Source organism: Cupressus sempervirens, chromosome 2 (assembly GCF_028749045.1).
Source record: "Cupressus sempervirens isolate cs-2001-9-10 chromosome 2, ASM2874904v1, whole genome shotgun sequence".
NCBI lineage: Eukaryota > Viridiplantae > Streptophyta > Pinopsida > Cupressales > Cupressaceae > Cupressus > Cupressus sempervirens.
In genome coordinates this window covers 128,538,945-128,556,679 of record NC_143119.1, presented here as the reverse complement: position 1 = coordinate 128,556,679, position 17,735 = coordinate 128,538,945, and positions in this window count along the sequence as shown.

Below are 17,735 nucleotides of genomic sequence, written 5' to 3'. Positions count from 1 at the left end.
TTCTACTTCTAACTAATTTTTCAATTTAACTCAATTCATAACACCTTAATCACCATGAATGCTTTATTTGTGCATGCAAACTCTCTTTGATTCTACTTAGCTTTCCTTTCTTCCATCTATAAAGTTTAGGGTTCATCTTCCTTAAGAAGACCTAGGTGAGTTAGGGTTAGGTATGAATCAATGGTAGTGATTCACCCATATTGCTGCTTAAACCTTCCCTTTGTCTAATTGGATGCATGTCATGCATAAGGATTCACAATTGAGCTTCATCCTTATCAACAAAAATCATAAAAAAATACTTAAGTCTGTGCAAAAATGGTTTACATAGTAGTTTGTGCCATCACAAACAACTATGTCAAAACTATATTACTCAGCTAGTGCTATAACTTCAATGTTGTCACTCAGCATCTGAGTAACTTGGCATGCACTACTTGCTCAGCACTTGAATCACTTGCCACATACTATTACTCAGCACATACTATTTCTTTGGCATCTAAGTGACTCGGCACTTGAGTGGCTCAACACTCACTATTTACTCAGCATGCATTATCTTAGATGTTGTGCTTGGCATATGTTACTTATTCGGTATGAACTATGTAGATGACTTAAGTGTATAGACCATGTGGTCACCTAATCAAGCTCTCACTCCCATCGTATAGGAGAGATAACGTACAATCTACACATAGATAAATAAATCATAAAACAATCCTAGGTAATGAATCACGATAGCCAAATCTAACTCAAGGGTAACACAAACTACTAAAAAAGAAAAGATAACCAAATTTGAAAAGATACTCATTGAAACCAACGTCACATACGATAGTCAACAAGAGATACCAAGAATAAATCAAATATCAAAACCAAAAATATACAACCACCTCCAAATCAATGTCAAGTGACACAAATATAATAACCAACATATAACAACTATCATCAATAAAAGTAAACCACCAATGAATAACTAATATCATTAATAAAAGTTAACTATCAACAATAACTCACATCCAATCAATAAATAATAACTCACAATAAATACACCATCAAAAGTAATATCCAACAAGCACACCACCAATAAATACACTACCATAGGCAAATATAAAGAAAACATGAAGGAGACTTAGGCTACATACTATGGAGTGTCATCACATAAGCCAACTCTAAGGTTACCCTAGCAGTCTCTCAGGACCCTAGCCCCCTACTGACTCTATGTAGAACTAGAATATCCTCTCGTGAAGATGAGGAAACTAGTCATACCTCTCAAGGTGTCATCCCATTTTCATCCTTATCCTATATAAGCACTCAAGGCATGGATGAGGAAAAATCTCTAACTTATCTTTTTAATTTATCTCAAACCATGGGGGAGGATAATATTTTAATTACTATATTATCAATTGTTACACAAGTTACAATGATTTACCCTCACTTTGGGCCCCAGCCCCCATTGCAAACCACTCCCATAAATATGCATCTAGACTACCTTCCCAAAACTCACAAACCCCAATTGTGTTCCATACCACAAAAGTAATATTGATTGAATTTGGTTTCTTAGCAGGAAACCCAAAAATAACATTGATTCTCAAAACCCAAGTTCTTGTAAATGCTCATCAAAAGATATCTCATAAAAATAAATCTCAATTTGAATCATAAAATAGATCATGACATCTATTCAAATAATCATAAAACAAATCTAAAAAATGCCTCTGGTGCACATCCTATCTTGGCCAACTAAACAACCCACAAAGAAAACCATCATGAAAATAAACATCACAAGACTATAAATAGAATATAAGAAAACACAGAGTTTTCAGCCATATGATTTAATTTCATCATTTTGTCTTGTTTAGTTTGGGTCATAAGGATATATTTAAAAATAAAGTAAGAATATATATATATATATATATATATATATATATATATATATATATATATATATATATATATATATATATATATATATATATATATATATATATATATATATATATGTTAATATAAATTGTAAATCAATAGGTATTTAAATGTCAAATCTTTTTGTGCATATAAAATATCATGTTATTAATTTAATTAATAATTACTATTATAAGTTGTATTCAAGTTGACTTGGCAATGTATATGATATAAGTATAAGGTCAAGTTGAGGATTGAATAAGTGAGAATGTGTAGAGGATGAGGAGATGTTTGGAGAAATCAAATTCTTTGTTAGCTTGTAGATTCAATAGAAGAAAGATGGTATCTACATTACTTAATCTAAGTATATCAAGGAGATACTAAAGAAGTTTGGAATTGAGGATTCAAAACCAGTTGGATCACCTATGTCTACTGGACATAAGCTTTCCAAAAATGATGATTCCAAAGAGGTAGATCAGACCACATATAGATCTATGATTAGAAAACTTCAATATGTAGTACATACTAGGCCTGATATTGCTCTTGCAATTGGTATGGTGGCAAGATTTTCAACTAATCCTAAATAAAATCATATGATGACAATAAAGAGAATCAATGTGAGGTATCTAAATGGTACTAAAGATTATGGATTATGTTACAAGAAAGGAGACACCCTTGATTTGAAAGCCTTCATTGATGTAGATTGGGCAGGAATTATTGATGATAGGAAGAGCACCAGTGGTGGAGCATTCTTTCTTGGTAAGAGACTAGTGTCTTGGACAAGTAAGAAGCAAAATTGCATCTCTTAGTCTACAATAGAGGCAGAGTATGTTGTAGTAGCAGTCAATTGTTCCAATATTGTTTGGTTCAAACAACTTTTGGTAGTTATGAAGGTAGAAATCAAAGATCTGGTGGTTATCTTTTGTGATAACACCAATGCAATTAATATATCAAAGAATCCTATGATGCATACCAAAACCAAGCACATTACAATAAAATATCATTTTATGAGAGAATTGGTACAAGAAAAAGAAGTAAGATTAGAATATGTGAATACTAAAGAACAAATTGCAAACATATTCATCAAGCCATTACCTAAGGATTCATTTTTGTATCTAAGAGGTAAGTTAGGGGTTATTCCCCTATCTGAAGCTCACTAAACAACATTTGGTGATGCACCAACTGAGTATTCTTGAAGATCAGTCAAATTGATGCAATAATGAATGGGCAAATTGCATATGAATTTATACATCAGGTACATTGAAATTCACTGAATATTATCTTTGGCATGAGATGTTAAAAAGCAAGAAGCTTGTTGTCATATCACAGAAATCACAGAAATTTTGTAAAGGGAGAGTTTGCTATATCAAAAAAAAAAAAATTAAGATGTCAAAGAGGAAGAGTTTCCTGACAGAGGGAGAAACTGAAATTAGAGGGAGAGATTGATGTCAAAGGGAGTTCACAATGATAAAGGGAGTTCTCATGGATAAGATTCAGAATGAAACTAAGGATATTATCCTTAATTTTATTTTCCTCTAGAATTATATTATATTATGACATATTGTGTTTCCATCAATGCCAAAGAGGGATACTATTGAAAATAATTGATCAAATTGTATATTGTCTTTAATGTTACACAAAATGTCATATCTTTATCAATCGATATCTTCTGAGCTCACTTGGTTGATGAAGATAATTTCTTGTGTATGTTGAGCATCCCAATGTTTACCAAGTTTGGAAAACAATGTCTAGCAAGCTCACTCGAGAAATAATGAGAAGTTCACAAAAGTTTAGTGTTAACCTAGCTCACTCGGTTACCAAAGGAAGATTACAAAGCTATAGTGTTAACCAAGTTCACTTGGGTGTCTACCGAGTTTGGTCGGTTAACAAAGGATTTTCTTGTTTTGGCATATTGAGATTAATAGATTTGTTTATTGGTTTGAGTTGACTAAAGAGATGAAGAATTATTGTTATAAGTTGTATTCAAGATGACTTGAAAATGTATATGATATAAGTATAAGGTCAAGTTGAGGATTGAATAAGTGAGAATGTGTGGAAGATAAGAAGATTCTTAGAGGAAGCAAATTGGAAGGATAAGAAGAATATCCTTGTTGGGCTGCAAAGATTAATCTAATCAGGAAGGATCAAGTATTCAAGCCAAAACTAAGATCTAAAATTAGTAATATATTTGCACTAGCAATCAGGTCATTTCATTACCACTCTCTAACTATTGTAGCAGTGTATCAAATCTCTTAATAGAGTTAGCCTAACAGTTATTTGTAAATCCTCTAACAAGGTGGCATTTCTAGATAGAAGTGTCTAAAGACATCTAACAAGGTCACTCCTACTAGGGTGATTAAATCCTCTAACAGGGTCACACCTAATAGTGTGTTTTGTAACCTTTAACAGGGTTTGCTCCTAATAAGGCTCACTTCAGAAGAGTGAAAAATAGTAACTAGTTGCAATTGGTGGTTTTTCCCAAATTGGGTTTCCACGTTACATCTTGGTATCACTTGTGTTCATGCTATTTCTTTTATGTGTATGCAACTAAGTTAATTAACGTTAATCACACTTAACATCTTAAGATTTGCATGTTCAGTAGTTGTCGAGTAACAATTGATATTATAGTGTTTATCAAGTTACAACATATTGTTAGTGTTAACAGAGTGCCTGTGTGTTAACTGAGTGACAACAATTTCAAAAGAGTTTATGTTTTGTATTGACATCTAAGGGATCTTGGAATTTATTTTTCTAGTGACTGATTCAACCCTCCCCTCTCAATTACTCCTCTTATATTTCCAACAGTTATTAATTTAAATAATCTTAAATCATAAATGATTTAATTAATAACATAAATATATATTATTAGATTAAATATTAATATCAATATCATTTCTAAAAATATTAATTTGACTTCTATTTAAGTTCAACATTAATACTTACTTTTCCTTTAATTCATAATGCAATTAGAGATAACTCAAACTTGAAATTATAATTTTAATTAAGTTATCTACAATTTCTCTCACAATATTAAATATTCATAACTAGATGATTATATAATGAACTCCACTATAACTTCTCTTAAAATATAACAAAATCATAATTATATTTTTATTAATTTATAACTCCATTTGCATTAATAAATATATAATAAGTTATATCTCACTAAAAGTTTTAAAAGTAATTGATAGTAAAAACCCACTTGTAAGAAAACAAATAGTATTTATTTATTTATTTTTAAAATAAATCAATAATAATTTTTTAATAATTTTTAAATTTCCAAAATTAATAATCAATTGTAAAAAAAAAAAAAAATCCAAAAATTAATATGTATTTTTATAAAATAAAAATAAACATACAATTAGTATTTTCATATGCCTTTGATCTCTCAAATCATGCAACCATAATAAACTTAGTTTTTTATCTTCTGTATATTTGTTTTCACATGCATGCATAAATTTAGTTACAACATGCTTTCCTCTCAATTAATCTTTTGCCTTTTCAATAATTTTTGCAACCACATTATTTTAGACATAAGAAGAATATGTATCTTTGTTTAGAAAATTCATGATAATCACATGGTTCGAATGAAAAATTTAAAGTTGAAACCTTAGCTATTCAATTTGTTGTTTTCTTCCAAATTTCTATAATCAAATTTTCTTTATATCAGAAAGGATTTTAAAGTAATACAATCATAATAATTTTCTAGATTTTTCTACCATTTTCCTCAGTTAAGTTTTCTTGATCAATAAGTTTTCTTTTTCAAAATCTACAACATAATTCTTTATTGAAAAATTGATACTATAAATTAACAAACATTATGCAAGCACCCAAAAAGACACAAAGTAGACAAATATTTCTATAAAATTCTACTATGGGTTTTCAAACCCTACCTCAAAATCACAATTAAAATCTGAGACAATTTGTGAATGCATGGAAGTCCAAACCCTCCACAACTTTCAACAATTCTTTTGATCCAATTCTGAATTTTTCTCTCCAAACTCTGTGTGTGTAGAAAATGAGCTTGAATCTCGTAATAAAGAATTTAACTCTACCTAGAGTTTTCATTTTTTGAACATACAAATTTCTCTCCTTAAAATAAATTTTTATTATTTAATCCTTTTGTGTACACTTAAAGAACTTTTTAATTAAAATATTATTTTATTTTCTTTTTCTCCACTTTATTAATCAGTGCAAGCATTATTTAAAGCGTAGTTTATTATTCAAATTAATAATAATAATTAAAGCTCATTATTTAAATGCAACTTTAAAATTTAATTATTATTATTAATTAAATATTTAGAATAAAGTAAATTTTTTTTATCAGTAATAGTAATTGTATTAATATCATAGGTCGTACTTTGAAAAGGAAAGCAAAATCTCAATCCAATTTGAATACAGTGGGAGTGATTTCCCTAAGTTCGCCAATAGCACAATGTCTAAAGTCCTCCCAATTTTTAAAATTTTCCTCAAGTGCCCACGCCACTTTGACATTTGAAATTTTGTCTGCAAGTGAATTAGCTTCCCTAAGTATGTGTGAAATTTTGTGTTATTCAAAGTCCTATAATAGAATTCAAATTTGCTTGATATATATGTCCAAGTGCCAAGCATCCAATTGTTCTCTAATGATTTTGTTAATGATGATTTCTGAATCCCCTTCAATGTGAACTTTGCATGCACCGAGCTTGATTCCCATCATCACAACCTCCACTACAACCTAGCACTACGCTTCATTATTGGTGCCATTGATAATTTGTTTGGCACAAAGGGCAACAATGCTTCCATCCTCTTGCCTTGCTACTATCCCAATACCGGAAGGTCCCAAGTTCCCCTTTGAGGCCCTGTCAAAATTATATTTTAACAATCCAATCCCTGGCTGCTCCCATATTGCATGCTTAACCTGAGTGGATTGATGTAGAGAATCAACTCTCAAAGCCCCATTAACGGGGCCGATAGAATAAAGCAATATTTTGTCTTTAATCTTTTAATATTTTAATTCTCTTTTTATCCAACTTCTTAAATAAGACTTTTAAATTAAATCTTTTAAACTGAAACACATATTTAATTAATTTCTAATTAATTAAATATCATCATATTCTAACTTCTCTTTAACCAATTTTCTAAATTAGACTTCTAAATTAAGTCTTTTAAATTAAAGCACATATTTAATTAGTTTTTAATTAATTAAATATTTTCATATTTTAATATTTTCTTTTTAATCAAATAATATTTAGTATTTCTCAATATTATATGATTCACCCAAATATTATAATCAAATCATTTACCAAATAAATCACATAGTCAAATCCACATAAAAGTAGCATTATCAAAACTGACCAAAACTCAAAAATACATATAGATAAAGATAAACTCATGAATTTAAAAAGGGTGGAAAGTGAGATACATGTCCTCCTTCTTGGGATAAGTAATTAGGCTATGGTTGGGATTGAACCCATTATGTCCCCATGCTTACCATTGAGTTATTGCATTAGGACATGCTCATCCTGGCAATTTAGGTAAGTCAATGTCTGGTACCTACAAATCTGTATAAAATACAAGCATGTACATGTGCATATTTATCTAAGCTAAATAGACAATTATGGGAAGTGGTACATCATGTAGATCTCGACTAGTAGGTGACTACAACTCCCTCCTTCAACCATATTAGGCACGCCAAACATAAATGTAAAATAGACAGACACACCATACACATGCAACTATTGGGTAAGTATAATAGTAAATCCTAAATATAAATAACATCATATTCTAACATGAATATATCATCATTGTGAGGACATACTAAACATCTTTCTAAGACACACCATATGACATCATCATAAAAAAAATGTCATTGACTAACTGAGAGAAATTAAAGCATCATCACTACCACTAGAAAATTGTTACAACCCAACATAATTAATTACTCAATATATCAATGTTTTGAATTTCAAATATCAAATTAGGGCTAACACATCTATAGAAGAGTCATATAGAACTTTAACAATTAAGTCTATAATGATAGAAAAGGGGGGGTATTACATTGTACCTATTATGGCAGGACGACGCTTGCCTTGGTAGGTTTGCAGCCTATTATGTGGGCCGAGGGGGGGTAAAACCCCTCCTTAATCTTTATATATAGACACACGTGCACATGTATATTTAAAATGCACCAAAATAATAAGTTTTTCTTCCAAACGAAACATATGATTTTATAATCATATCTAAATGAGTTTTTCCTTTAAGAATAATGGATTTATTTTCTCAACAAAATAAAACCCCCAAACTTTATAAAAATAATTGTTAAACCAAAACTAATTTTCTTCAACTTTTTGTACTCCAATTGATCACATGTTGTCTACTACATCTCTTTATGAGATACACCTTTGTATTCATATCCTCTCATTGTTGCACATATATTCATGCATAATAGAGGGTAATCCACTCTTGGTGGACATGTGCTTAGTTGTTACTTATCTCTTTTCATGACTCCTTGTCATCTTGATAGCCTTTATATACAAGGCACTGCTATGATGCATTCATCCAATTATCTAATTAATCCATTCTCATTTGATCATATCTTATCTCTCTTGTGCTATCTCTTGAGCTTCATTTCATTCTTGCCATAGGAAAATTCTTACATGGTATCAAAGCCATGGGAGTTTCATTGGATAGCCATTGGAGAGATGTTTTTTGCAAGTCAAGATTAGAGCTTACTGGTGCAAATCAGATGTTGGTATCACATTCAAAAGGTCAAAAAACTCTTAAATAAACTTTTGTTTCATCAAAATCAAACATTTGAGGTGAAATCTAGAGTTATTTAATTTTTATAGGTGTGGCGGTGGTGATTCGGGAAAAAATATTACAGAGATGTTTTTCAAAAAATAATATCTCCCTCATACAGACTCTTTTTTTCAAGCAATTATTTTTGTTTTGGGGTAGAATTATGTGATCTACACATTGTTGCAGGTTGTTTGTAATCTTTGTTCTTGAATTTTTCTAGAAATCAAAGATCTCAATTTTCACAACTTCAAAGGCTTCGTTCGGGCTCATATGGACACATATTTAGGTGCTATTTTTTATAGTGTATAAGTTTTTGTCTACATTCTAGATCTGGTATCAGTTTCGAGTAATTTTGAGTGGACATAGTACTTTCAATATTTGATCATTTTTGGCCTATTTTGGCACTTGTAATTAATTATATCTTTGAGAGGTCTTGTGTTTTATCTTGTTGAGTCATATATAGCTTCAGATTTGTTGTTATAACCATCAAAATCAGAAGTCCACTTTGGTTCATTTTGACAAGTGGTAATTGTACATGCACTTACTATAAAGTGTCAAAATCATCCATTTTTGAGGGTTCTTTGATTGAGTGATTTGGTTGGTGTCTTGAGTGTTTGTGATTCTCTTTCTCTTGTGTTCTTTTATTTTGCATCATGTGTTCTCCTAGGTTTCCACTTGTAACTCCACATAATTAGGCTACATGGAAAATTAGGGCATGGAGTAAAATGATGGAAAAATATTTAAATGATCATATTAACAAAACCATGGTTGCACCATCTAATCCTAATAAACTAAATGAATGGAATCATAATAATAAGGTTTATATTGGTACTTTAAGGAAGTATGTACATGATGATCTTATCTTCCATATTGACAATTGTAAAATAGTAAAGGAAGGATAGGATAAGTTTTCTAGCTTGTATGCAAAAGTAGACAAAGCTAGGGGTTTTGAACTTGATGAAAATCTCATGTCATTAGATCCTAAGGAGTTTGACACAATTCAAGATTATATCACTAAGGCACATGAGCTAAGTTCAATGGTTAAGGATTTCAAAATTAGCATAGAGGATGAAAAATTGATCCATAATTTGATGAGAAAACTTCCTCTAGAGTATGCATCATTGTTTTCAAGCTTCAACACTCATAAGTTGACCTTAGGTTCTTCCTACACCATGCCTTCACTTGATTCCTTCACAAAGATGTTGATGGTAGAACAATCAAACTTGATGAGCATGGGGACTCCCAAATCTTCAAAGTCCAAAGCATTGGTGGCTAGTAAAGGTGTTAGGAATAAGGTGTCTCAACCTTGGATAATTCCTATTCTTATTATTTGTTTTGTAAATGTTTTTTTTGAAATAATGTAATTAAGTGTGAGTGTACATGTCTAGTTGGCATGTTGATGTGTCACTCCACCTGTATGTGTCAGCATCTTGAATTGTGTAAGGAGATCATGGCTGAAACAATTATGACAGATTCCTATGATGTGTAAGAGCTATCTTTGGAAGATATGATGATGGGTGAAGATGTGAAGACATGTGACAATTGATCATTGAATACTATACACTCGAGTCTCCATTTAGCACATAGGGTTTAGGGCATTGACCCAAAATCTTTTTTGGGTTCCTATTTTTCAGAGAATGGTGAAACCCTAATATGGTTGTTCTTTGGAGGTTTCCCTAAAAATAAAAAACACATGATATAAGCATTTTAAGGGTTTTAGATAAGCGAGAGTGAAAAGTGCATTGTTGGTTGCTACTAAATTAGTCTTTTGTGTCCTAAAAGAACTTGCATTGCAAGTGTGTTGTAACCTTTGTGTTGAAGATAATACATTGTGCAGGTTTTGGAGGGTGAGGTTGTTTTACCAAAAGGTTTTTCCCCACCAGCATATCTTTGTGTTTATGTATTTTCTTTCTTTGTTTATTTTCTATATTCATGTTTGACTGCAATATTATTGTTTACATAATGTCAAATCTGAAATTGTAAGGATTTAATAGGAACTTGTGTAATACTTTCCTAAAGGGATTAGTGTAGGAAGTTGTTTCCACACCTGAGTTTCCTTACAAAAGGGAATCGAGGAAAAGGATCTAACAAGAAGAAAAAACCATAGCAACAAAATTTAAAACAAGAGAAAGAATGCTCGACTTCCTCACTACAAGAAAACTCCAAAAATAAGGGAAAATCATCCAAGAATGAATTTCTTACTTGTGCATATTGCAAGAAGAATGGATGTGAAGAACATCATTGTTATAAGAAGGAGATAGAAACTCAAGAATCTTCTTAAGAAGAATCAAATTGGTCTACCATCAAGAATGACTACTTCATCCTCTTCTTCACATTCATATTTTGATAAAGGAACATATCACATGGGAAAAGGTCAAGCCTTAGTAGCTACTTCAAGTCAAGATTTAGGGAGATGCTTCTAGATTTAGGGGCTTCTCATCATATGGCATCTTCATAGTCTATGTTTTCATCATTCGATCCTTGTCATACTCCACCTATTTTGATGGGAAATCATACTTACATGAATGTGATTGGGAAAGGAACTATTGATAAGGGGGAGGGATACTTCAAATATGTGTTGTGTGTACCTCACCTAAGTCACAACCTTCTTTCCATCTATTAGCTCACTCATGGGGATATAAGGAAGACTATGGAATTCACACCCAATTCAGTGTTTATTACTAGAGAGCTCATTGCTATAGGGGTGGTTGGTCATACATCTCGACTATACTACTTCTTAAACTTTTCTCATGATGTTGACATTGATTTCTCAGTGGATTTTGATCACACTTCTAGTGTTTATTCAAAATTTGAGGATGACTTTGGCTACTTGAACTTGGGTATTCTCACATGTGATCAAGTTCTTGAGCCATCCATTTCTTCTCCTCCTATTGACATTGCATCTACTATTGCTCCCGATGATGCTTGCATTCACACAGTAATGGATTTACATGATTGAGTGCAACAATATATTCATTATCTTCCAAACTTAGCTCCATAGAATGACTTCTTGATAGACATTGCAAGTTTCTTTGTGGAATCACATATTACAGATTTCAAAGACACCATTGATGACATTCATCTTCTCTTTAGTGAAGATGATCCTTCTTCAGTTGTTGTGAGGGAACACTCTGACCCTCGTCTTTATTCTCTACTTGATCAGTCTTTCAAGGTCGAGATGATGTTAAATCCTTTGATATAGCAATTGGAGGAGGTCACTTTACCTTCAAAGGAGACACTTGATTCTTTGATACATGTTCTACATTCATCCCTAGTTGATCTTGATTTGTATTTTTAGCAGAGTGGCATAGTACACATGATTTAGAGGAGGCATCTTTCAATATTGACATGGGGACACTTGAGCAGGATTCAAAAATTTCATACATTTTGAGGTTTACTCCTATAGATGGGGGAGGCTTCTTACATAAACCTTTGGTTTTGTTTCTTCCTAAGGGGAGGAACGTTGTTCTACACTCATGTAGCAGTTTCTATATCGAGCCTAGAGCATCTTCCATTGGTGTACATTCTACATTGAGGGGAGGCTACTTGGTCTATCTTCCTCTTCATTTCTCTTATGGGGGGATATTTTCCTCAAATAATGTCTTCGTTCTCATTTTCTTTTATTGTACTTATCTCTCTTTTTGGAGGGGGGTTTTGCCCATGTGGCTTTGCCTCTTTCTCCACTTTATGAGAGATTGCATTGCATTTATCTTTTGCACTTGTAGTTTTTACATGGGTACATAACATGGCCTAGTTGGGACCCATCTTGCATTATTATCTATCTTTTGTGAGCTTAAGTACATTTCTCTAAGTTCCACTTAAGGGAGGGTGTTGGTGTAAATAATTATTTACTATTTACACTTTACTTAAGTTTACTTAGGTTAATGCATTTTCATATTAGTTATCATGTAGACACCTAAGAGTTTGCATATTCATATGAGTTATCATGTAGACAACACAATAGTTTGTACTCCAATTGAACACATGTTGTGTCTATTACATCTCTTTATGAGATACACCTTTGTATTCTTATCCTCTCATTGTTGCATGTACATTCATGCACAATGGAGGATAATCCACTCTTGGTGGACATGTGCTTAATTGCTACTTATCTCTTTGCATGACTCCTAATCATCTTGATTGCCTTTATATACAAGGTACTTATATGATGTATTTATCCAATTATCTAATTAATCCATTCTCTTTTGATCATATCCTGTCTCTCTTGTGCTATCTCTTGAGCTTCTAGATCTTGACATTTCATTCTTGCCTTAAGCAAATTCTTACAATAATTATATCTAAACTCAACATGCAAGCGGGGAGTAGTACATCATATAGATCCCAACTTGTAGGTAACTATGACTCCCTCCCTCAACCATATAAGAAATGTCAAAAAAATATATATAATTGATGCAGGATCATCCTAGGTTGCATTGCTATCTTACTCATATTTGTTCATTCTGTGTGTTATTTCTAAGTTCAGTGGTTATCGAGTTGCAATTGTTGTTGAGTTGTTTAGTGTTGGTCGAGTTGTTTAGTATTGACTGAGTGCTTTGGTGGCCAAGTGTCCTTTCATGTGCCGAGTGAACCTAATGTTTGTTGATCTTTGGTTTATTCTTTGACTGACTTTGTATGTGATTGGTTCCTAGTGTGAGCTAAGTTATGTATTTGATTTGGGTCATAACTATAATGCAAGGGTCTTATCTTGGGATGTGTAGAGACCATTTTAAGGTTGGCCTTCTATTATGTAATAATCTAGAATCTTTTGTAAGTTTTTTTGGCAAGTATAAATAGGGGTGTTTAGGTTAGGTTAGGCTTATAGAGGGAGAGTGTGAAGTTGAGGAAGTTGGAAGTCTGAAGTAAGGATCTATCAAAATTATAAGTCTAGAATTTTGTAAATCTTGTTGATCGTAACCTAGAAGGGCTCATAGTTGGGCATGTATGTTGACAATTTGATAAATTAATAAAGTATTTTTTGTTTCTTCTCTCTTGGTGTTGTTCTTTGTGTTGTTTGCTTCTATTGTGTTTACCCAGCAAGGTGATCAGACAGTTAGGTGTGGCTCTAGCCCTAGTTTTTCAATCCCTCCTTGCATCAAAAATAAACACACACACCATACACATGCTAGTATGGGGTGTGTTGGGACTCAAAATCACCTTCCCAATTTGAGTACCATTCTAAGCTTTTGAGCCCTTAAAGTGCATTTAATGCATGTGTACTCAACTATCTGTTTGAGGCTTAAGAGGTGCTTAATGTTTCTAACACCTTGCATTTAGTATGTCTATGTGTCCCATGAAGATAAATTATCATTTTGAGTCATTTTGTGAAGTTCTATTTTGAGCAATGTCTGAATCTACATTTTTGCTTAAGTGTCAAACAACGACAAGAGGCATAATTTACATTTGAATATGTCGCACCCAGTAATGTTTCAAGACTCACTACTTTGGGAGTGTTTAGTATGCCTATAAAGAACCTATGTTTCATATTTAAAGTCATTTCAACATGTTTTGACTAGGTTTTGAATCCCTCAAAGTCAGTTGTTTATTTTTGTCATGTTGATGTAAATTGTTCAAAATTCTGGGAGGCCCTATTTGACCAATTATAACTTTGACCCAGTTGATGAAAATGAGATATTTCCTTCTCCACTACATTTTAGAGGTTAAAGAATTATTATGTTTTAGTTTTGAGCTTATGATGAATCCATTTGATCATTTTTCAAATGCGATTCCATATGCAATTTGTAAAGTTTTACTAGTATCATAAAGTGTAGATTGAACGGTAACCCTGTTCGAGATGTTAAAACTTTGAATCTATGATTGCCTGAATCAAATACATTGAGTCATTATGTTCAACTCTAAAAATTATTTTAAGTGTGCCAATTTGCAAGTCTTGATGTATCTGTTTGCACATTTTCCTGTGTTCATTCCATTTGCAAAAATCACTTTTTTGCCAGTGTTCCCAGCTTTGCAATTCTGAGTAGCCCACTTTGATTGTTTGTCAAATGTGCCTAGTTATTCATAATGAGACCAAACCATAGATTTATACTCTCCTCATGATAGTAAAGCAATGCCCCAGTTTTTGTGCCCCCAAGTGTTTGTTTGCCTTGTTTTTGCAGCCAAAACTAAATGCATTTTATGGTTTTCTGACTTGTTTGCTTGCAGGCAGTTCTGAGAAGGCAACTTTGATAATTAATATCTTTTGATTGAGAATTCATCATGAGACAATATTTAACAAGGTAATAGAATGTGGAAAAAAGAATCAACATATCTAATTTCAAAGCCCGGTCAGGTGTTTTAGTCAGTTTTTAAGGCTAGTTAGAGGAACTCTTGGCACAAAATTGACAAGTTGTAGATAAGAGGTGAAATGAGTTGTAAATGATGGTTCAGTTATTGAGTTTGATTTTTGATCAGTACCAAATGTTGATCAAATTAGTTTGAGATGTTAGTTGTTCAAAAACAAAAAAATAAAAATTAGCCAGACCCACTTGGGCCCCGCTTGATTTCATTAGACTAATGGAAATGCGTTTGGATTGAAGATGCCAAAAAGATGCAGTGGCTATTCTTAAAAGAAAAGATAAGAAATATTGACATATATGGAGATTTTTGACCAGTGTACTTTAGAAGAATTCCCACATAATATTGGAGAGATAATCCATAGCCACTATCCAATGAAGAGGTTTGTCTTTTTGGTAATAAGGAGGTTTGTTTATTTCATGGCAATTCCATACTCTCAAGTAACATATTAAATCTCCATCAATACCCATGTAATAACTTAACATCTTATACATGACTTGTGTGTGCTTTGAGTTAAGCCTGTCCAACAAGATAAAATTGCTTTGACTACTACGATCTTGTCCAAGCATTTTGTCTTTGTTGTTTTGTTGCATCTTACATACTTTGTAAAGAAGGCACAATGCAGAGGAAGCAACAATTGTCTCAAATCATTTTCAAATCCCAAATTGATTTCAAGAGGAGGCTTTTATTAGTTTTTAATTATCTCAATTTTTGCAGAAGTCGTACCATGCTATTAAGATTCATACTCATGTCACTTTGCAAAATGCAAAACCATAGAAACTTCCTGGTTCAAAATAGACCATGGATGAAGAGTAATGATTTCAAACTAAAGGAGTTGCAATCCATAGGAGAGGAAGGGGAGTGAATTTCCATGGTTTTTAATAGAAAGTTGCATGAGTAGCAAGGGAGTGCTAATTTCACAGATGGAGAGAGAGAGCTTCACAACTTGAAGCAAGGACCCACAAAGCAAGAAGAGAAAAGACAAACTAAAGGGATCAATTCCCTGAGAAAGGGGTGGGAGGCAATTCAAAAATCTGTAAGAATGTTTTCTTTAGTGCGCCATGGAAGGTATTTTCCACCCATTTCCCTCCCATCTCTCAGATTTCCAACATTTATGTTATCCCTACATGGCAACAACTTTGTTTGTGGTGCTTACTTTCATCAACGACAACCAAGATTAGAAGGCATTTGGTTTGCATGAGGAGGCAATTTTGATGGTTCTCTTCTATTACTTCCTTCACCTATAGTTGCAAAGCACCTTTGGTGTTTCAGATTTGTGCTAGAAATTGAGGAAATCACAATCAAAGGAGGTGTGGAAGTATGAATAGCAGACACAAGTTTGGTGCAAAATGCAAGCAGAATAGAGGAAAGCGTGAAAAAAGTTAAGAGGATTTAATCCCACATTCATGCCGCTGAGGATACTAAAGTACTCTAACCCTTAGTTGTCTTTAAGACACAAGGTTTTTGGTAAACCAAAGCTCGCACAATGGGGCCCAGCTTGCATGGCGACCTTAAGGACATTTTGAACAACATTAGTGTTGATAAATGGATGATAATGTGGCATAGCAGCCAACCACAGAGTGACAAATGGTAGATGACCCCAGACTTGGCACAGATTTTGAGGTGGCCACATCAGCAAGGAGCAATATGTGGTGCAACATCGCTATGTCGCTAATGACATGGCGATGCTGAGATGGCATTGCAACATAGCGATAGGCTGCCACATGATGGCAACAATGATGTGGTAGTGGTGATGTGGTGATGATGACTAGAGGTGACGTGGACAGAGGTGCCACATGTTGTGACATCACTATGTCACGATGATGTGGCAACCATGCTGACTGGGATTGCAACATGGCGACCTAATCAAAGGCCGCCATGTGGCAAAGGACCCAAGTAGCCATGATAGAATGAGGACCAATTGGGTGGTAGGTCAAATGACTAAGTGGGAAATGGGCAAATCAAAATGTGATACATGTCACAGAAAGTCAAACCTAATTTGACCCAGATGGAAAATGAGGGGAAAAATCAAATTGTGGAATTTCAAAAAAATATATTATTTTCCTCCAAACCATGTACAGGCATGTTTTAAATAAAGTTTGGTTTTAATCTAAAGTTTTTACTTTAGGGTAATTTTAAATATTTGCTAAAAATGCAATCTCAAAGCCATGTCAAGGACCTGAAATTCATTTTGAGATTTTGGGCATCTCTGATGCGCCAATATAGCACTATTATATATTGTTAGAACCAAGAGAGAATGAACTTTCTATTTTTGGAGTTTCTTTTTGCATAGGAAGCCACTTGTTTGGGCTATATAGAGTTTTGTGCCAGATACCCAATTTTCAACCACATTCAGGTATTGAAGTTCAAATTTGATTTCTATCAAGATGAGGAACTGAATGTGTGCTAGGCAGTAAGAATGTAGTTAGGGGTAGTTTTGCTCACCTCCAAGTTAGTTAAATGAAAATTTTATTAGAACTTTAGATGCTTATCTGATATTTTGGCAAAACAAGGGTTTTCATCATTAAGGAAGAGATATTTTTAGTTTTGTTCAAGAATAATGATAAAGATCATATCAGATTTTAGTTATATAAAGATGAGAGATGCTTTGCAATGGCAGGATGAAGATTCAAGTGGACACATGTCACTTCTAGATCAGATTTGGGATTACATTCATTTCCTATATCTCTCTCTTTCTGATCCATTAGGAAGGTTCTAATCTTGAGATTTTTCTCACTATTGCGAGACTAGGGTTCCAGTTCTGGAGAAAGTTTCTC